The sequence below is a fragment of the Scyliorhinus canicula genome, chromosome 5 (assembly GCF_902713615.1).
Source record: "Scyliorhinus canicula chromosome 5, sScyCan1.1, whole genome shotgun sequence".
Taxonomy (NCBI): Eukaryota; Metazoa; Chordata; class Chondrichthyes; order Carcharhiniformes; family Scyliorhinidae; genus Scyliorhinus; species Scyliorhinus canicula.
The window spans coordinates 169484490-169507819 of record NC_052150.1 but is presented as its reverse complement, the minus strand read 5'-3'; positions in this window follow the sequence as shown (position 1 = coordinate 169507819).

Genomic DNA, 23330 nt, shown 5'->3' with positions numbered 1-23330 from the left:
GGCGCGGTGGCAAAGTAGTTAGCACTGGTGCCTCGGACTACCAGGGACTTGGGTTCAGTCCTGACCTTGGGTGACTGTGTGGAGTTTGCACATAATCTCCACGTCTGCATGGGGTATCTCTGGTTACTCTGGTTTCCTCCCACAGTTCAAAGATATGCAGCTTAGGTGAACTGGCCATACTAAATTGCCCCATAGTGTCAAAAGTTTAAGTGGCCTACCGACAAAGGGAGGACGAGTGGACCTAGATAGGATGCTCTTTTGGAGGGTCAGTGCAGAGTTGCTCGGCTGAAGGCCTCCTTCTGCACTGTAGGGTTTCTATCATCCTTTTAATGGTATGACCTCATCAATATATGTCCGTAGTATTATGTTTGACGGTTTTAAAGGCAGATTCTTCAGCTTTTCATTATTAATCGTCACAGGGATTTGAAATACTGCTGTGCCCATAGCAACTTCCATTTTGATTTCATAACCTTTTTGAGTTTTGGATGTGCCCAAAAATGTTGTTGATCACCCCGCACTGACTTCAGTTTCCTGCAGTAGCTCTAGTATGTTGTCTTGTGAATGGTCTTGAACTTTGTCTACTGATTATTGACATGGTTAGTCTGTTTAAATGTGTTTTTTTCTTGCACATTATTGACATTGGAGAGGTTTTCTGAGCCCAACATGCCTTGACAATATGGTCTTTGTTTCCCAAAGTTCTGGTATATATTTGTTCTATTCCAGCATGCCCCCACCGAGCGTCCAAACTATGTACAACAGTGACATGGTTGCATTTTTGCAGCCTTGTGGTATCCATTTTGTGGATCTCCACTCCAGCCCAATCTGTGAAGCTTCTTTCGTTGCTCGCTCCATAGACATGACAACTTCCACAGCAGCTTTTAGAATTAAATCACTTAGAGTAAGCAGATTCCTCTATACAGATTTACTGCAAAGACCACAAACCAGCCTATCACAAAGAGTATCATCATGTGCTGCACCAAACTCATAATATTTTACTAACCTTCTTAAAGTTGCGACACATTGTAAAATGCTTTCCCCTTCTTCCTGACTATGGCAGTGGAACGGAAATCTTTCTGCAATCAATAACGGTCTCGGAGAGAAATGTCCCTCTAAAGCTTTCATTAGCTCAATGTAGGGCTTATTTCCCAGTTTAGCTGGATGAACTGAATTTTGTGGCAGCATCAATGTTTTATGCCCCATTGAACTGAGAAGAGTTGGGACCTTTTGGTCTTCCAGTGTTTAGTTTGCTATGAGGTATAATTGGAATCTTTCCTCATATGACTTTCAAGCCTCAGAGTCCTCATCAAATGCATCCATGGCACCCGTTTTCCCCATCATTTTGGATCCCAGATCCTAGCATCTATACTTCAACCAACTTCTTCCCTTTCAAAGGTATGGCACAAGCGACCCCCTTTTATCCACCAAGCAACTAGAATTGTTTTCCTAGCCTAACTGTGGTTTGACTTTTTCCTCCGAGTAATTGCCTCGACAGAATTGGATGACTTCTGAATTCCAATTCCACGTAGTCAGTTTAGCTTCACCACATGCGCAATCACTGTAACCCAGACTCTACCCACTTCAGCGGCAAGCAAGTTTCCCAAACTATCATTCATCTTTATTCATGGTACAGTAATCATTTTTTTTACCTTCAGCATAGGGGCTGAACTTTGCCTGATGTGTGTGTTTATGTGAATCCTGTCCTGTGCATCTTATTTTGTTGCACTATTTCTTGTCGATTAAGTTTTTCCCCCAGCGATTTTCTTCTGCTTCAATCCTCATTGGCAGTTTTCTCTTTTCCCAACAGTAAGCCTGGGTGGTTTGATTTTTAGAGATCAAAGGAAGGCTTTGTTTTACTGGGAAGAAAGTGCAAGGTATTTACACTTGGAGACAATGGCATCAATCTCCAAGTTCACAAGAGATTGTGAACTCTTGTAGACTGTGCGAGTTGACATTAACAGGCCCCCACCAGCAAACCTAAAGGCAGGATGCTCATCAAATAAGGCAACTGAGTTTGCCACTGTCTTCCAACTCATCCCGGAACTTTCTCCTATACTAGAGTGGGCTGGGAAGGCATCAGATAGCCCGCCTACCCTATTGACGCCCTAATGTGGCCAATTAATGGCCACTTAAGGGCACCATTCTGCCTCTGCCACTGCTTTATTTACAGCAGGGAAGACAGAAGCCAGGCTGCTGTGGGGCAAGAGGAGAAGGGAACCGCCTATAATAATAATCTTTATTGTCACAAGTAGGCTTACATTAACACTGCAATGCAGTTACTGTGAAAAGCCCCTAGTCACCTGTTTGAGTACACAGCGGGAGAATTCAGAACGTCCAAATTACCTAACCAGCACGTCTTTCGGGACTTGTGGGAGGAAACTGGAGCACCCGGAAGAAACCCATGCAGACACAGGGAGAACGTGCAGACTCCGCACCGACAGTGACCCAAGCCGGGAATCGAACCTGGGACCCTGGAGCTGTCAAGCAATGCTACCCACTGTGCTACCATGCCGCTCCTTTGGTTCTGCCCTGTGCCCATCCTCCAAAATCATAACTCCAAGGTTACTCTATTTCTGGTTGGCATGGGGCAAGGGCAGAGAAAGTCATTTTTGAATTTATTACAGGCTTGTCTACAAGTCATTGACTATCACAGACAGACAGCATAATTTCTTTGTTGGAGCAGATGGAAGAAGCTGCTTGACTTTGCAAACGGCACAACTGGATGTGGGAGGGAGATGTTTTCTAATAGAAGAGATGCATCCAAGGGCAGCACGGTGGCACAGTGGCTAGCACTGCAGTCTCACGGCGCCAAGGTCCCAGGTTTGATCCCAGCTCTGGGTCACTGTCCGTGTGGCGTTTGCACATTCTCCCTGTGTTTGCGTGGGTTTTACCCCCACAGCACAAAGATCTGCAAGATAGGCGGATTGGACACGCTAAATTGCCCCTTAATTGGAAAAAAATGAATTGGGTACTCTAAATTTTTTTTAAAAGAAGAGCCACATCCAACAGCCATTTCAGGATTCTGGGAGATTTGTCCTGGCATAGCCAGCGGGAAAATTAGTAATAAAAGTAGGATTTATTGCTAATGGCAGATTTCTGAAACTCCCTGAAAGCTGAGCAAGTGTCTGGAGATTGTTCCTCAGAGTTACTACTTATCGAAAGGGAACTAAGAGCACCCATTGTGAGTTGGGCTGTTTGCTTTAAGAACTGTAATTCTATGAAGACTGTGGTTGGGTATAAAAGGGGAATGGTCCACTCTGTAGTTTAAAGTATACGTTGCATAGGAAAATAAAAGTGTTTAGTCATTGATACTTTTAGTTAATTGTTACTTTAAAAGTTTCAAAATGTAGGATATTGTTGTGTCATTCTGTCAGCTATTAAAAAGATATCAGTCTCCACAAGGATCGTAACTGTGGTAACACTCTCACCTCATGTTCAGTATGTTCAGGCTTCTCTACTGCATGAGCACTTGAGAATTGGAGTGTCAGTACAAACGGAGACAGTGCTGCATTGTTGGAGCTGCAGCAGATTTGGGTTCCTTCAGAAAAAATTGATCTTAGAGAGTACTAATAGAGGTCTTTCAATATAAGAAAGGGTTTGACAGTGCAGAATTGGAGAGTTTTCCACTTGCGGGCGCGTTCAATGTTTCACCTTGAAGACCTTGGATTACAAGAGCAACAAACATATGTGACATGACGAGCAAATTGAGGCTGTGGGCTGTTCTCCACTGCAAGTCTTCACAATTCCCTGTTTGTTCATCTCAGGTCTAGTGTCGCCTGGTGCGTAGCCCATTGAAGCCTATCGGCAGGTCCATTATTTAACCTCAATCATAGAGATATATGGCTTAATATCAGCATCATCTTGTTTCATTCCCAACCAGTAAGACCAAGGTATTGAACTTGACAATTAGACGTGATCGCAATGAATGGCAGAGCAGGCTCGAAGGGACGAATGGCCTCCTCCTGATTCTATTTTCTATATTTGTTTCTATGTATGACACATTGAACGGTTTTGGTGCTATGTGTCCTCGGAATACATGTGTCGAGTGCGGAAGTGTGGATACTTGTGAAGCTCCTTACATTCCTTGGGCGGGATTCTCCATTGGCCAAAGCGAGAATCGGGAAAAGCGACTGGGTGGAGAAGCATGCGTGAGGCGAAAATCGTGGCCGGCGCCGGGAGCCCGCCAGAATGCCATGCTCAGTGCCTCGACAGCGACATCAATGAGTTCTACTCCACACGTACAGTAGATGCCGTTGGCATATCATTAGCGGGTATGACCCGGTATTCTCAGGGTCTCCATGATGCTCTGCCTCCACCGGGAGGAACTACCGACAGCAAGTTTCACTTGTGATTTTAAAAATCAGCGTTGTGGTTGATGCGAGAGAGAGAGGAGGCGGCACACACAGAAGTGTGACCGTGAGCTGCTGGACCTGCCGCTGGCAGGGCAGGCTGGGGTGGGGGGGTCCTCCTCCAGGGCAGGCAGCGAAAGGTGACCACGGTATGGGCCATAGGGTCAGGGTGACTCCCCCGGTGCAGATGGTGGGGTGTGGGGGATGTAGGGAGTGGAGCGGAATGGAGGCGGAGACCGGGGCAGTGAGACCTGGCTGAACTGGGGTCCCTGGCCCAAGGTCACCTCCAACATTTGCCCATCTCCCCCCCCCCCCCAATGCCTAACACCCCCTCTGCAGACAGCCATCTCTCACACCTTCTGACAGAGCACCAAGGTAGGTTGAAATGCTGTGAACAGGTATTTATTGTGAAACAGTGAACATTTGTGTACAGTTTGTGGTCTAACCCGTATCGCTATACTATGAGCTGCACCTGTGCCAACATAGCTGATATTTACCTTCCTGGCCTTGCGAGCCCTAACGTTACATCTAGGTAGATCCCCAGGCAGTACATCAGCTGTGGAGGGAGCATGCTGCGGTTTCCGCCCTGTGACCTGGGTCTACATTGGTGGCCGGGCCTGGACAGACCCGGATGCTACTCAGGTGTTCCAGGTGGTGTGGTGCTGCCTGTTCCGCCAGCTGCCCATCAGATGCGACAGGGACAGCACGGTAGCACAGTGGTTAGCAGAGTTGCTTCACAGTTGCTTCACAGCTCCAGGGTCCCAGGTTCGATTCCCGGCTTGGATCATGGTCCGTGCAGAGTCTGCACGTTCTCCCCGTGTCTGCGTTGGTTTTCTCCGGGTGCTCCGGTTTCCTCCCACAGTCCAAAGATGTGTAGGTTAGGTAGATTGGACATGCCAAATTGCCCTTAGTGTCCAAAAAGTTGGGTGGGGTTACTGGGATATGGTGGAGGTGTGGGATTGGGTAGAGTGTTCTTTCCAAGGGCTGGTGCAGACTAGATGGGCCGAATGGCCTCCTTCTGCACTGCAAATTCTATGATTCTATGACAGGAAGGGAATCCGAGGCGCGGTGGTCTTCCGGCACCATCCCTGTGGGAGTTACCGGCACAGGCGCCATCACCACATCCTCCCTTGAGGTGTCCCATGGCCCCTGGGGGTGCAAGCAGAGTTCACCTTTAAGGTTCTCCCATCATCTGGCACTGCCAGTCCTGGACTTCCACTCCCATCTCGACCTGGATGCTCACGTCCAGGGAGCACAGGGAGTGGACCACCTCCCTCTGGGACTGTGCCACGTCAGCCAGTGACTGTGCCACCTCTCTCTGGGACTGTGCCACATCAGCCAGTGACTGAGCCACCTCCCTCTGGGACTGTGCCACATCATCCAGTGACTGTGCCACATCAGCCAGTGACTGTGCCACCTCCTTCTGTGCCTTGCTCAGGTCAGCTAGCACCCAGCTAATGCCACCCTCAGCTATTACCCACTGTGACAGGCCAAGCTCTAGAGCGCCGCTGCAATGTCCAGGTGGCCCTGGTACATGGCTGCCTGTGACAGGGCAGCCCTATCCTGGGCCAGGGCAACCGCTTGCACAGAGTGCCCTAGGCCTTGAATATGCTGAGCCATGGTCGATACCTTCATCCCAAGACCTTCACCATGGATACCTAGGTGGCATGCATGGTTGGTACCATCCCTAAAGGAGTTGGACTCCTCAAACTACACGTCCTGGTGCTGAATAGTTGCTGACAACCCCTTATGCAGACCCGAGCTCTGTAACTGCACCTCCACTATCGATGGGACCGCCCTTTCCAGAAGCCCAAAACACATCCGGATGGCAGCTAGTCCCTAGGGTCCGGCTGCTCTCCGACTGTCCTCCCCCTCGGGGATTCCTTCCTCCATTTGATGTACTGCAGCACATGTGTGGTGTGCACCAGATAGTTCCCATAAGCCTCTTTGCTAAAGTGGTCAACCGAGGTGAGTGTCCCTGGGAAGGTGGAGGGTGTTGGAAACAGCTGTGATGGGAAACCTGTGTCATTCCCAGACTCGAGCTCCAGGGTACCTTGCGCTTCATTTCGAGGTCTCTCGTCACTGTCCATACCTCTTCCTCCCTCCTGTCTGCTTGGGGTTGAGGTCAGGGCATGGTGGGGGAGGGGGACACCAGAATGCCCCTCTCATCGCCAGTTGCTCCTGCAAAACACAATGCATGATTAGATTACGCGTTGGGGTGATCGGTGGTGTTGGGGTGGTGAGGGGGTGGTGTGGGGGTGTGTGAGTGTGGTGGGTGGCGGTGCAGGGGGGTGTGGGGGTGGTGTTGGGGTGGTGAGTGGGTGGTGAGGGGGTAGTGAGGGGGTGGTAAGGTGGTGGGAGGGTGGTGTGAGGGTGTGGGGGTGTGGTAGGAAGGGGGTGGTGGGTGGCGATGAAGGGGGGTGTGGGGGTGGTGTGTGGGCTGGTACCACATGTGCCATGGGTAACCACAACTCAGTGGGAGCTCACTTGCTTACCCGATGCCGAGCTCCACCCACCGACCAGGTCCAGGTGCCCACTGCATCACTGCGGTGAGGTGGTGGTCTTTTCTCTCACCCGGTGGTTATGCGCCGCCTTCTTATAGGCGGTTGGGGGGCGGGGGGGGGGGGGGGGGGGGGGACAGGTTGCGCACAGTGTTAGTTAGGCAGTCCTTCACATGCAGCACAGGGGTGGGCAGCTGGTGGGCTTCGTGGCCATAAGCAGCTGGCTATTGCGGCTGGAATGGATGCTGACATGTGGCGCAGGGTGGGAAGCGTGCACACTGTGGCGGGTGGGGTCCGGTCACCCTCTAGGTGTGGGGGCGGGGGTTATGAGTGTGTGGGACAAGTCTTGGTGTCAGGGGCACAGTGCTGCCTACTCACCCTGGCCACCTTGAGGAGGTTGTGCAGCTTCTCTCTGCACTGTTCTCCAGTCCTGGTAGTGGTCCCACACTGCTCATGGTGCTCACGCCATCTGACACCTATGCCCAGATCTGGTGTACGGTGGTGGATGGCAGCCTCCTTCCCACCCCAGGGCACGGGGTGCCCCGCCTCTCCTCCACAGCATCTAGCAGGGTCTCCAGCTCTGCGACTACAAACCGGGATGCCTCTCTTCGTGCTGCCACCTTGTTGGCTGGGATGAAGGTGTTTGGAGAGTGGAGTGCTAATGTGCGGCTGTAGCTTGTCAGCCTCTCGAGTGTCAATCCCATACCAGCCTCCCCGAACAGGCGCCGGAATGTGGCAATAGGGGCTTTTCACAGTAACGTCATTTGAAGCCTACTTCTGACAATAAGCTATTTTCATTTTTTTCAATCCTGACCCCAGCGAATCAGACACCGTTTTTCATTGGAATCGCCGTGTTGCACATGGCGCCGGTGCTAGCCCATTAACGGTTCTGGAATTAGTCCAGGACCAGCGCCAGGTTTGCTGTCATAGAAGTCCACCCAATCTGTCCCGGTGTCAGCACTTAGGGATGGATTTCCCATTTCTGAGCCGAAGTGCTGATGACAACAGAGAATCCGTGAAATGTCACGTCAGAAAAATTGGCGTCACACCTGCACCGATTCTGCTACCGGTGAGGGGCAAACACCGGCTTCATGTTGAACACCATCGAAACCCACAAAAATTGGTGCAGGAATCGCCGGGTCCGTGATGGACACTCGCAGGGCTGACAAGATGCAGCCGCGCTTAAACTATACACCCCCCACATACACACTGATCGAAGCTGAAAAGGTGGGATAGGTTATGCTGCAGCACCCATAAAGCTGATGGGTCGGCTGGGGCCAGAGGGCACCTAGGGGCGTGCCCCGGAGGAGTCACCTATACAACCCAGTGCACCAGGTTTAAAGTGGGCTCTCAGTGGCATGCACAGCTGCATGGCTGCCTTGCCGGCTGCGGTAATGATGTTGTATACCCGTCAACCCCGACCCCACAGCCCACCTCCTGGTCACCCCGCACTACTCCCCTCAGCCCTGGCAGAAGCCCCCCCGGCCAGCAGCACGGATGTCGGCAAAGTATGGCGGTGTTGGACACCATCCGTACGACCTCTCTCTCTCTCTCTCAGCAGCCACCACGGCATGTTCATGATTTGTGAGAGCACGCCATCGGGAACGCAGCCCATCGGAGGCGGAGAATCGTGGGTGGGCCCGCTAATGACATGCGAACAGTGTTTCAACTACATGCAGCATATGGCGTATTGACGCCATTTTTGGGGAGGCGGAACATTGCGATTCCAGGTCAAACTAGTGCTGCCGCGATTTTGGCGTCGGGAGCTATTCTCTGCCCGATTGCACAACCCGATTTCGGCATTGGCCAACGGAGAGACCCGCCATTAGTCTCTGAAAGGGAGAATCCAGCCTCTGATCTGGTTTGTATGGAGCTGGGTGTTGATGGGACATTAAGCAGGATGGAATGCCTCCTCCTTATGTGCTAACCTTTTCCAGCAATGGCCCAATGCATCATTGCTTGGTTTGGCCTGATGTCCTCTGCTGTGATTAGGAATATTGGTGTGCTATTAAGAAAAGGCTTAATAGGAAAATAAGGAGGAATGTCTTTACAAAGGAACAAAGAACAATACAGCACAGGAACAGGCCCTTCGGCCCTCCAAGCCTGCACCTACCATGGTACCTGCCAAAACTAAAACCGTCTGCACTTACAGAGCCTGTATCCTTCCATTCACACCCTATTCATATATTTGTCTATATATCCCTTAAATATGCAGATATGCTGCTATCATATCTGCTCCCATCACCTCCCTGGACAGCGCGTTCCATATATTTCCCACCCTCTGTGTAAAAACCTGCCTCGCACATCTGTTCTAAACTTTTCCCCACACACTTTAAACCTATGTCCCTTAGTACTTGAGTCTCCTACTCTCGGAAAGAGTATATGTTTATCCACTCTGTCCATGCCATTCATCATCTTGTAGACCTCTATCAAGTTGCCTCTCAACCTCCGTCGTTCCAGTGACAACAAACTGAGTTTATCTAACATCTCCTCACAGCTAATGCCCTCCATACTAGGCAACATACGAGTAAACCGCTTCTGTACCCTCTCCAAAGCATCCACATCCTTCTGGTAGTGTGGTGAACAGAATTGTGCACAATATTCCAAATGAGGCCTAACTAAGGTCCTGTACAGCTGCAACATGACTTGCCAATTTTCACATTAAACACCCTGACCGATGAAGGCCAGCATGCCGTCTGCCTTCTTGACCACCTTATCCACATGCATTGCCACTTTGAGTGATCAATGGACATATACGCCCAGATCTTTATATTCTTCAAGGGCTTCATCTGTCCTAAGCCTTTTAGTCCTTATGAACGCTTCCTTTTCTTTTTGACAAGGTTCATAATATCCCTCATTATTTAGGGTTCCCTATACTTACCACTCATACCTTTCATTCTCACAGGTACATGCTGGTCCTGAATTCTAATCAAAACCTCCCACATGCTGGATGTCAGTTTTCCCTCAGGTCTCCACGATCCCCCGCCTCCATCGGGGGAATTCCCTAAGACGAGATTCTCTTGTACTTTCAAAAATCGTGAAACAGGCATCGGGGGTCTTCTGCCAAGGCCAAACCGAGTAGCTGGAGGTGGTCAGGAGGTGGGCTGTGGGGTCAAGGTGGACAGGCATGGAACACCATTGCCGCAGCATTTAAGGCAGCCATCCAGCTGCATACGCCACTGATTGCCCACTGTGAACTTAGAGCCATGGGTCGGATGGGCCCCCCACCCCCAGCCACCCACCCCACATACCATCTGGCCCCAGCCAGCCCATCAACAGAATGGGCACGCTCCAGCGCAACCAGTGCCATCTTGTTGGCGAGGATGAGCGTGTGTGGGGAATGTAGTATTGATAGACGGCTGCAGCATGTCAGCCTTTCGACTACAAGTCCTGACCACGGCGAATCTGACACCGTTTTCCATTGGAATCGATCGTGTTCCATGTGGCGCCTGTGCAAGCCCCTTAACGTTGGTGAATTGGTCCAGGTGTGGCGCTAGTTTTACTTTCGTAGAACGCCTCGAATTCTGCCCCAGCATCAACACGTGGGGCGAGATTCTCCGCAAATGCGGAGAATCGTAAAGGCTGCCGTGGGACAGGCCATGACCCACGGCAGCCTTAACGCCCACATCCGGGGCCGATTCTCCCCCCCGGGCGGGGCTAGGAGCGCGGCCCCATGCGTAACTGCAGCGCGGCCTTGACGACGGTAGTCAAGGCCGCACGTCAAGCGTCACGCCGGCTGACCCGGCCAATGACGTCGGCCGTGCATGCGCAGTTGGCGTCTTTTCCCTCAGCCGCCCCGCAAGACGTGGCGGCTTGATCTTGCGGGGCGGCGGAGGGAAAAGAGTGCGTCCGTTATGGACGCACGGCCCGCGAACGGTGGGCACCGATCGCGGGCCTATGCCCCACTTGACACGGCTGTGGTACTGCCGTGCCAATCGGGCCCCCAGAAGCCCCAAACAGCATCTAGCGCCCGTTTTACGACGGCAGCGAGCAGGTGTGTTTGCTGCCGTGTTGAAACGGGTGTGAAGGCCCAGCCGCTCGGCCCATCAGCCTCGGAGAATTGCTGCTCGCCGTAAAAAACGGCGAGCGCCGATTCGTGGCGTTGGTCGGGCGTGGTGGGGGAGAATAGCGGGAGGGCGTGATAAATGTCGGGAGGCCCTCCCGCTATTCTCCCACCCGGCGTGGGTGGCGGAGAATCGCGCCCAGTCTCTGCAGCGGAGAATTCCACTTGGCTTTGCTACTGAGGCCAGCATTTATTGCCCATTAATAATTTTGCTTGAGAACCGCTACAGTTCATGTGCCTTTCGGAAGGAGTTCTGGGATTTTGCCACAGTGACGGTGAAGGAATGTCGATATATTTCCATGTCAGGCTGGTATGTGGCTTGATGGAAAAGCTCCAGTTAGTGGGGTTTCCGGGTCTCGAATACTCTTGTCCTTGTAGATGGTAATGGGTTCGGAAAGATTTGTTGAAGGAGCCTTGATGAGTTCTGCAGTGCATCTTGTAAATCAGTGTTTTTCAAAGTAGGGGTCGCAGGATGATATCAAATGGGTCGCCGAAAGGTCTCCAAAAATGATCCCCGAGGATCGCCTGACCATTTTTCCCATTTTCTCCCTGGGTGAATTCTGGTTGCAGTACAGTGTAAGACCACATGAGGCTGATGTAGAGGCCGGCGCCATGGGCTTTCTGCCTTCCTGGGGCACTGTTATAATCACCACCACCGACACAGCTTCTAGCAGCCACTGCTGTTTCTGCAGCAGCTGATCATCCAGGTTAGTCAGCACCTGCGCCTACAACTGAAGAGTTTAAAAGAAAAAAAATCAATTATCTTTAAAATTATTTCCTGCAGATACTCCTTCTGCACAGAGTTAGTTTCCAGCAGTGCTTCGCGCTCTTTTTTTTCCAGGCCTGCATCTCCCACCCAAAACCAAGTGACTGCCGACTGGAATATGTTTCCACAAGTGCTCCAGTCAGAAACTTGTAGCCAGAGTACCCCTTGTACAGGATCTAGCAGATAATTCCTGTGTATCCTGTGGGGATCTCCCCACCTTTCAATTGGTCCATTGTCACAAAGCTGATTCATGTTTGCCCCATTCTGAACTCAGCTCTAGGGCGACGGGTGTAAGTTTGGGAACTCCATCCATCCCAGTCAGGGGGGAAATGTATCTGTTCAAGTACAGCTCATGGGAAGCACAAAGTCAATGATCATACAAAGAGACCGACTTCAGGGTTAATGTTCCGAATCGGAAGCATGTTTAATGTATGCCACTGTTACCATTGTCAATTAATCTTTAATTTCTGTTATCATTAACGTTGTCAGTGTTGGTTCAATTTCTGCGACAGTTAATCTTGTTGATGTCTGTTGAGCGGCAGTTACCTTTAACCTTGTCAATCAGATCTATGTTTAAAGTTATGCTATTTGTGCATAAGGGGTTTGATGTATATTTAAAATGGGGAGCCGCTCTCCGCTCACTTTCTGAGATCAGTCGCTCTCGTGAGACTGACTTTGCAATCAATGGTGCGTCTCCTTCCTTCCCCATCAGACTAAAATCCAGACGTGTGTAGTGATCTGTATACCTGCTGGTATGCAAAGGGTTAACAACCGTATTCTAGTGCTAGACAGCCACTAGATGGCAGCACCAGATCCATGTATATAAACTGCACTCAGAGGAGATTCCCATCTCTTTGTATGAGGAGTGACTAGTGAGCAGAGTGTTAGAGATATAGCTTGGTTGGCACCTATAGTTAAACATTATTAATGCTTCTTCTCATTTACGTAATCATCAGTTATAGTTGTAGAAGTGTGAACAAACTCATAGATATTTATATTCATTATTCAATAAATCTTATTTGCTTACATAGAACATAGAACAGTACAGCACAGAACAGGCCCTTCGGCCCTCGATGTTGTGCCGAACAATGATCACCCCACTTAAACCCACGTAACCCGTATACCCGTAACCCAGTAACCCAACAATCCCCCCATTAACCTTACACTACGGGCAATTTAGCATGGCCAATCCACCTAACCCGCACATCTTTGGACTGTGGGAGGAAACCGGAGCACCCGGAGGAAACCCACGCGCACACGGGGAGGACGTGCAGACTCCACACAGACAGTGACCCAGCCGGGAATCGAACCTGGGACCCTGGAGCTGTGAAGCATTGATGCTAACCACCTTACTTTGAAGACTGATAGTTTTATTGAACTACAACTATCAGACCATTCTGGAAGTAAGCAAAAGAGTAACGACGTATTACAATCACTTAATATAAAAGTGTATTTCCAAGAATTGCCTTATTTCCTCTTCAAACACCTCGGGAGTTTGCGATCAAAAGACTTGCACACTGATCTGTGCAGAGATTTTTATTACAAGTTATTTAGATCTCCAAATAACATAAAATAGAAAATATATTTTTTCACATTTAATAATATTAAAGTAATAATACAGAACAATGAATTTGATGTTTGAAGAAGTAACCATGAAGAATCTATTGTGAACGCGCCGTGGGTCACGAGAAGTGGCCATTTTGTAAAAAGTGGGTCGCCGGAAAAAAAGTTTGAAAAACACTGTTGTAGATGGTACACACGGCTGCCACTACGCATGGGTGGTGGAAGAAATGCATAATTGTGGATAGGGTGCCAATCAAGCAGGCTGCTTTGCCTTGGATGGAGACGAGCTTCCGGAGGAAGTGAGTGTTGTTGGAGCTGTACTCATACAGGCAAGTGGCGAGTATTCCATTCCACTCCTGACTTGTGCCTTGCAGATGGTGGATAGGCTGTTTGGAAATTAGCTGCTGTGTTTGTTGTAAAAGCAATTTTGATTGCACTTCAAACATAATTTTGTAGCTGTGGATTGTGTTTGGACTTTCTAAAGAGTAAGAAATGCAAGTCCAATTAAACAGCTGACACTTTCGTCCTTCAGTTTAATTTACTGGAAATGTATTGACAATGTGATAATATTCTCTTCAATGGTGTCAAGGGGGTCCAATACATTCCATTTGTTTATGGCCTGTGTTCCAACATGCTCCTTGTCTCATATACATTTACATATCTATATTAATAATAATACAAACAATCTGAGTAAAGCAATCATTGTTCAATCTACCAAATTGGCTGGCTGGTGTCTATAGATTTCCACACGACACCCAGTTTCCATATTATACTTGGCTTAAGTTTGTTTAGAAAAGCCTCGGCATTATTGTTTGTTTCCACACCACCTCCTGTGCTGGCATGACCAGAATTTCACAACCATGTGGACAGAAGCGTTGAAATATTTTGCTGGTTTTGGTGAGAAGCTCCATCATTTATTGACTTCCTGTTAAATGAGCAATGTGGCTTTTTAGATACTTCACAGGAACATTTGGCTCTGCTGGAATAATTGCTTCATACTGTCTTGGAACTACTGCCTGTCGCATTAGCAACCAATTGCAGGTCAGTGCATTGCAGTACTACCCATTTCTCAGACAAGAAACCCGACCCGATATCGGAATTGATATTTTAAAAATTAATTAATGGAATGCGGGCGTCGCTGGCCGGGCCAGTGTTTATTGCCCATCCCTAATTGTCACTGAAGTGAGTGACTTGGTCAGTCATTTGAGAGGCAACCAGATTGCTGTTGGCCTTCAATCACATTTAGGACAGGCCAGGTAAGGATGACAGATTTCCTTCTCTAAAGGGCATTCATGAACCAGATGGGTTTATATAACAAAAATCAACAATGGTTTCATAGACATCTTTGACTTCTAATTCCAAATTTTTCATTTATTGAATTCAAATTTCACTGTGATGGGATTTGATCCCGGATCACCAGAGCATTAACCTAGGGTTCTGGATTACTAGCTCAATGACGATGCCACTGTGCCATTGTTTCCCATATCAATTGGAAACTTCATATCAATTAAGAGGTACCAGGAGAAGCAAGAGCACCCACTACCTGCCTTGTGCTCACCGCTCTGTAACATCAGTCCCCAGCCTGCCCAATGTGTCAGCCATCCAAATTCCCACCTTCCCAGGGATGCCTAGTTGCGTCCATGGGCATCTGCAACTTACTGGCTACATTGAAATGAGGCCTGAAGCAGAAAATTGTTCAAGCCTGCTAATGCTGGCTTCAGTTTTGAGGTTACAGACTGCTAAGCAAACTCCTATTGCTTCAGTTAGATAAAAACTTTGGTCTTTTAATATGTCAAGGTATGCTGTTATATATTTAGCTGTGTTTGTGCTGCTCATCTATTCAAAATTCGAATTGCTCTGTTGTGGTAATTGTCTGATTGTAGGCTCGCATAAAAGTTTACTGATTGATTAAATATACATTTAGAATCGTAAGGACGCTAACTGTAATCAGAACACAGCAGGTGTACATAGAGAGGATTTTAAAAAAGTATTGATAGCAAGGGAATAAGTGGAGGTACAAAACAAAAATATAAAAAATATGGTTAACGATAAAGTGGCAGGAGCTTTCCGGCCATTCACGCAGGTGGGATCTTCCGCTCCTGCCGATGGTGCTGGTTTCACGAAGACGAGGGGCACATTCAATGGGAAACCCCATTGACAATGGAGGGACCAGAAGATCCTGCCACCAGCCAATGGCAGGTCGCCTCTGCCGCCACTTGTTTTCCGGTGGGTTTCACGGAAAATGCCGCCCAGAATGAGAACACGTCCTGTTAAAAATAAATGGAAAAATCTGCAGCATTGCATAGTGTCTGTAATGATATAGGAGAACTGTAGACAATCATAATAGGCATTTGTGACATATGACCACAGAAAGGTCAGGACTGGGTATTAAACAATGCTGGTATAACATATTTCAGAAAGATAGACAGGGAAAATGGGAAGGTGGGGTAACTACTTATTCAGCATAACATAATAGAAATAGCAAAAAGAGATGCAGCTATCGGTATGACAAAAGTAGAGTCCATATGGATAAACATAAAAGATGATAAAGGGTCCAATACACTGCTAGGTTTGGTCTACAGGCTACCCAATGGTGGAAGGTCAGTGGAGAAAGAAATATGCAGACAAATTACAAAATTCAGTAAAAAACACAGAATAATTATTGTTTACTTCAATTACCCAGATATTAATTGGACAAGAGAAGAGGTAGATAAAAGGATTAGTGAAATGGAATTCCTACAACATTACAGGATTTCTTTCTGACCCAATGTGTGAAAGGCCCAACAAGGATAGATTAGCCACTGGATCTAGTAATGGGCAATGAACCAGAACATATTAATGAAGCACAGGTAGAGCAACATCAGCAATAGTGACCAGAATACCCTTTATGATGATGATATCGAATTACATAAGTATGATGATTGAAGAAAAACTAAGAATAGAAATTGGGAAAATGAAATGGCAATAATATTGTCAAATAACAATGGAAACACTTAAAATGATATTCAACAGAATATATATTGGCGGCGAAAATATATTCGCTAAAAGGAAAGAATAAACCAAACACTAGAGGGATCTCTCGATAACTAAACATATAAACATACAGAGTGTGGTGAACTTAGCCCAACATATCACACAAGCTTGCCATCTTCCTATTGATTCTGTATACACCTCCCATTGTCAGAAACCCCTCACACCCATTAGGCAGAAGATACAGAAGTCTGAGGACCCGGACATCGAGACATAGGAAGAGTTTCTTCCCCATAGCTACCAGACTCCTCAACAACTCTCCCTCGGACTGATCTGTTTCCCTATAAGAACACTATTCATGATGCTCTGTGCAGCTCATGTTTGCCCCTTGTTTCACACTGTAACCAATCACTATTTGTTGATGTACCATTGTCAATGTACTCTATTAATTATTCTTTTGTCTACTATGTACGTACTGTGTACGTTCCCTTGGCCGCAGAAAAATACTTTTCACTGTACTTTGGTACATGTGACAAAAAGTATCAATCAATCAATCAATATGTGAACAATTGAGGAACAGGAAAGAGACAAATTAAGCATAGAGACAGCAGAGGAGTGCATGATAAAACTGAATACCAAGCAATTAGGAGAGAAGTAAAAAAAATCAATGAAGAAGACAAAGAACTACAAAATTAATTTATCAAGGAACATAATATAAAATGGTAAAATGTTTTTCAGGCACATAAATTAAAACAAAGGGAGGCTGGGTGGGAATAGGACCATTAAGGGATAGAGAGAATAATTATCAGAGGTAATGATGGAGATGGCAGAAATATTAAATAATGATTTTGCTTTGGTATTTACCGGTTAGACATGACATTGAATGTTGGGGTGAGTAATGATATAACTGCATTTAAAATAAAATGACGACATGTTGAATAAGCTAAACAAACTCAAGGGGATAACATCCTTGTCACTGATGGATTATGTAGCGCAGTGGTTAGCACTGCTGCCTCACAGCGCCGAGGTCCCAGGTTCGATCCGGCTCTGGGTCACTGTCCGTGAGGAGTTTGCACATTCGCCCCGTGTTTGCGTGGGTTTCGCCCCCACAACCCAAAGATGTGCAGCCTAGGTGGATTGGCCACGCTAAATTGCCCCTTTATTGGAAAAAATGAATTGGGTTCTCTAAATTTATATTTAAAAAAAGGTCTAGGGACGAGATAGCAGAGGCATTACTACTCAAATTTAATAATTCATCAGAAATAGGTGAGTGCCAGAGGACTAGCGGATATCTAATGTAATTCCTATATTTAAGAAGGGGGAACAGAGCATTCAGGGAATTATAGTATTATATAAGAAGCTTTTCATCAACAGGGAGATACCTTGATAATTGTTGCAATCACTATGATTACCCTTGTTCTTCTACCTTTGCTTCACACACATCCTGGGGCACTCTTTCCTCCTTCTAGCAGAGACCAAGAGATTTATGCTTCATGAGTTCAGGTGGTATGGCACCAGTGGCTGGAACTTTTCCTATAGAAAGTGAGTCAATTGCTTTACGAAGGTCCGTCATAGTGGGTTTGATATCTGACTGTGCCATGACAAGAGGCTTTCTATGGTGTCTACAACCTATTTGGTGACAGTGTTCTCCCTAGAGTACAACTCAAAGTAGCATTCCACCCATCCTTCTAACTGTTTAATGACTTTGGTGATGACCTCCCCTTTCTTTAGTTCTACCAAAGCCTTTTTGTTTATATTTTACTGCTACAGTTTTGACCCCTTCATGCCTGACCCTCATATTTCATGTGGCAAAGATATATGGATATTCTGGCAAAACTGTAACCAATATTCATTGGTGCATCACCTAATAGTCCTCTGGACCATGCTTCAAGTGGCTCTTAATGCATTCTGAGTCTTTAGGCTCAGACTTCTTTTGTAATTACTGGGAGCAGACCACTTGGCTTCAATGACAGGTTCCATCACAGTCTTATTAGCCTCAAACCAGCCAGAGGTTTTCCAATCTTGTATATTCCAATCCTCATAAAACGATTGAAATAAACAAAGAAAATTCAAAAACATAATTCTCTCAGCGGTTCACAAAACTACCTGTCAAACAAAGCTCAATGTTCCATTCACTGCTGTATAAACAATCCCCTCAGAGCTTAATCCATTAGTGGAACTTGGATCTCAACCAAGGATTCATAATGAGATTCCATTGCACAGCTGTATTAATAAAGGCTCTAAGCCAGAATACATTTAACTTCTGAAGAAGGCTGAACAGGTGGCTGACTTGTCAATCAAAGGTGTAAGTCACCTGGTGAGTTTTGTTCCAAGGGCGGTTTGAATAGGTGTTTGTTTCCTGTGACAGGTTCTTGAAAATTTCTAAGACTTTCCAGTGTTGTCATAGGGATCATGAGTTCTGTCCATAGTGGATACTGACTGAATGTGTATAGAGGGTGCATGGGGAGCATAAATGGGGCAAAGAGCAATGAAGGGGCATGGAGAATACATGGGGGCATAGAGTGGCCATAGAGAGTGCATGGTGCTGGTTAGGGCTGGAGGGTTGAGTGGTGTGATGGGTTTTAGCTGGGATGCCGAACATTTATTTGCAGGGCTGATGTCTCAGTGAAGAGAGGTGGACCTTTAAACCTGCCCACCTCAGCATCTGCCTTCCTCCCTTCCCACCTCACGCCAGCTTCTCGAGGTGACAGTCCTAACTCCAGACACTACCTTCTGTGAAAAAGCTTTGTGCAGGCACTATTGAGCAGGAGTTGGGATCATAATGTCAGGAGATGGCCTGGCTAGCAACTCTAGTCTTGAGGAAGAAAGTCCAGGCCATGGTATTTATTTATCCTGAAGGCCCCCACGGAAATTGAACTCCTTTTGAATTGCGATTATTGCTATAATGCATGGAACTTTGTCAAGCAATACACACACATCTGCAAGGTCCCACAAACAGCAATAAGATTACAGTTGTTCGCCAGAGTTTAGATACAGCATCTGACTGAATGTTTTGAAATATCACTGAAGGCGTTTCAAATTGTTTTTCCTAATTTCTTTGAAAATTCTAAAGAATATTTCATCTAGCTAAAGTGTTTTATTGTGCCTTCACGCAGTGTCGCCTTATTATAGAGGTATCATCATCTAATGTTTCTTGTGAGGTTTCAGTGATTTTCTTTTCTTTTATGTCTGTTCTCTCTCCCTTTTGCTAGATGCTACCTCATCACAATGGTGCAAAGTAACCATGGCAACTATAATAATGAAAACATCAGCAATGACATTGAAAGGGATCAAGGAGCTTCAATTGAGCCCCTGTATAAGATTAAGATCCATGTTACTATGCTGGATATTCCTGACCAATTAAACCCTTAACTTCTTCACAACATCCATTGTTGCTGGAAGGAAACCGTGAGAGAAAGGTCCAGAACTGCTACAATGATGCATATTTTTTCATCAAAAATAGAGTCAGAACTGTCAGTTTTCTGCCAATGGTTTCACACCATCAATGATCTTGGAAGTGTTGAGAATTCTTTTTGCAGAGAACCATTGGACGTGCTGATTATGGTGATGATAGTGAAGGACAGATTTTTTTAAAAACCCAGCACTCAGCTCCTGAGGAGTATTTTCAAATGTGCCCAGCATATTGAAATTAGCATTCAAGCAGAAGCAGAAAAAATACATTTTGTCAAAGCTTTACTAACAGGACCGTACTAACAGGATACTACCATCAAGCCAAAAAGACATTCTGCCTATTACACAAATGAATGATGTGGTATATGAATTTCAGTGCCAGTGTAATGCTAGGTATGTAGGTTGTACATCCCATAGGCTGGCAGATCATATCAAACAGCATATCCCTTCCACTTTTCGCAATGAGCAAGGTACAGGCTGTACCCAATCAGCCTGTGCTTGTAAAACTCAAAATACAGACCAATATCAGATGTGATTCCACAATTTGACAACATCTATTAAATAATCCTCAGTGTGTTAAAATTTACCCTGGCAACCAATTTAACATTGTCAGTTGGGCTCGCAGTGAATCACATTTGTGTGTACTGGAAGCTACATATATTAATACACTAGGCTCTGTTTTTTGCAGACAGAAAAGCATGCACACACAATTATGTCTGTTTCAGCTACAAAAAATAAGCAGTAGCCATTTGTTGGTCCATTCCATTTGGAAATGCCTTGATCAACCAGAATCAAGTTGCCTGGTTTAACTTCCAAACAGTGCTCGGCAGTTTACTCTCAGTCACCATCAGCTCGTGCATTCTCCATGGCAACCTCTCTACCAATCAGATTCCTCTTGCCAACCAATCAACACCCTCTTCTTACAGTATAAAGTTGTTGTTTCCTGACATTAGTATTCTTGTGATTGTCCTGGTGAGTGCAAGATGCAAGTGTTTCTTCAGCAATACCCAAGTTCTGTACTACCAAGCCGACTAAAACAAAAATACTGCGGATGCTGGCAAACTGAAATTAAAACAGGAAATGTTGGAAGTACTCAGAAGGTCTGGCAACAACTATGGAGAGAGAAACAAATTAACTTTCCAGGCCGATGATCTTTCACCAGAGCATCATCAGTTCTGCTGAAACTTTCGGCAAGCATCGTTCATCAATTGTACAGTAAAGTTGGTATGTTCAGTGCTATTTATTGTTTTATTAAGGTGGCCCTCAATCAGATGGTTTTCGGTGATAGTTAACGAGCAATCCATTTGGGTGTCTTGAACAGAATGGTGGAAGTGCAAGGATATATTTTCTCCATTCATAAAATGATAGAATTTACAATGCAGAAGGAGGCCATTCAGCCAATCAAGTCTCCACCAGCCCTTGGAAAGAGCAACTTATAGGGAAGCCCAGGCTTCCACCCTATCCCCGTAACATGACTTAACCTTTTGGACACTAAGGGGAAATTTATCATGGCCAATCCACCTAACCTGCGCATCCTTGGACTGTGGGAGGAAACTGGAGCACCTGGAGGAAACCCACGCAGACAGGAGGAGAATGTACAAACTCCACACTGACAGTCACCCGAGGCCGGAATTGAACCTGGGACCCTGGAGCTGTGAGACAGCAGTGCTACTGTGCCGCCCTCACAACTTCCGATAACTACAATTCCGAGTGATAAATTGTTGGAATAAATTCATCCTGAGCATCATCTTTATCAGATTTAAGAGATGATGTTGGACAATTTGACATTAATAATGGGATGCTCCCATGAGAATCTCAAGAGAAAAGTGCAAGACCATGCGACGTGGAGAAATGAGCAAATCACTGGTACTTCTTGACGTTATTCGAAGAATGCTGATATTAAATATGGTAAAATAATACTATGACTTAATCTGTAGTAGGATTCAGCAAAGGTTAATTCTGAACATGAGGGACATGAAATTGGTCTTCACCAGCAACGTGAAACAGGTTCGTATAGACCTGGCAGATTTTTTAAAATGTCACCTTGGCCATAATTCTCCGGCCATTGGGATTCTCTGTTCCTGCCAGGGCGAACCCCAGACTGCTGGTTCCCCGGTGGAATGGGAAAAATGAAATGAAATGAAAATCACTTACTGTCACAAGTAGGCTTCAAATGAAGTTATTGTGAAAAGCCCCCAGTCGCCACATTCCGGCGCCTGTCCAGGGAAGGAGGCTGGTACGGGAATTGAACCGTGCTGCTGGCCTGCCTTCAAAACCAGCGATTTAGCCTCATGCTAAAACCAGCCCTTTGGGGCAGCTTTAATGGGAAATCCCATTGACAAGCAGCGGGACTACAAAATCCCACCGCCAGAGAATGACACGCTGCCAAGAAACATGCGGAAGGGGGACCGGAGAATCCTGCCCAAATTTATCTTCTTTCCATTTGAATTCACAAAACGATCATTTAAACTCTTTTTGATGCAACATTTCCTGGTCACAATGTCACATTTTATTCTGCTTGAAACTTGCCAATAATTTCCAAATCATGGTGAAAGTTGATTGTTTCTTCACCATGAGCCAGTTCCACCTGCTCACATAAACTAATTTCATCCCCAAATCTTTCAGAGCATGAAAAGAGAAATTGATGGACAAATGCACTTTCAGTGCATTGTCAGCGAAAGAGATCCATGAAAATTCAGTCCCTCCAGGGACACGGGTTCAATTTTGACGTCAGGTGGCTGTCTATGTGGAGATAACATATTCTCCCTGTGTCTGTGTGGGTTTCCCTCGGGTGCTCCAGTTTCCTCCGACAGTCCAAAGATGTGTAGGTTAGATGGACTGGCCGTGCTAATATTTCCCAAATGGTAAGTGATATTACGGGGATAAGGGTGGGGGATTGAGCCTAGGTAGGGTGCTTTATCTGAGCAAAGGTCAGTGCAAACCTGATGTGCTGAATGGACTCCTTCTGCACTGTAGGAATTCTATGGCTAACTATCCAAAAATCTATGGACCTGCATAGACCGCCCGTACGCAATTCGCGGCAATTCTCCGGGGACAGGAGAATCGTGGGAGCGGCATCGCGCTGGATTTGGCGTCCACACCCATTCTCCGCCCCACGCGATCGCAATTTCGGTGGGGAGGCTCGGAGAATCCCGCCCAAGGACTTTACAGTGGAACATTTGGAAAACAGTGACAGGATCAGTCAGAGTCAGCATGGATTTATGTAGGGGAAATCATGCTTGACAAATCTGTTGGAATTCTTTGAAGATGCAACTAGTACAGTTAACAAAGGGGAGCCAGTCGATGTGGTATATTTGGACTGTCTGAAGGCATTTGACAAAGTCCAGCATAAGAGACTATTGTGCAAGATTAAACCGAATGGGATTGGGGAGAAGTCTATTGAGGTGGACAGAAAAATGGTTGGCAGAGAGGAAACAAAGTGTAGGGATTAATGGCTCCTTTCAAATTGGCAGGCAGTAACCATTAGGGTGCCACAGAGATCGGTGCAGGGATCCCAGCTATTCACAAAATACATTAATGATTTGGATGAGGGAACAAAATGTAACGTTTCAAAATTTGCAGATGATACCAAGTTGGGTGGAAGGGTGAACTTTGACGAGAATGCAGGGATCCGACAACATGATCAGTACAGGTTGGGCGAGTGGGCAAATCAATGGCAGAGGCAGCATAATTTTGATAAGCTGGTCAAT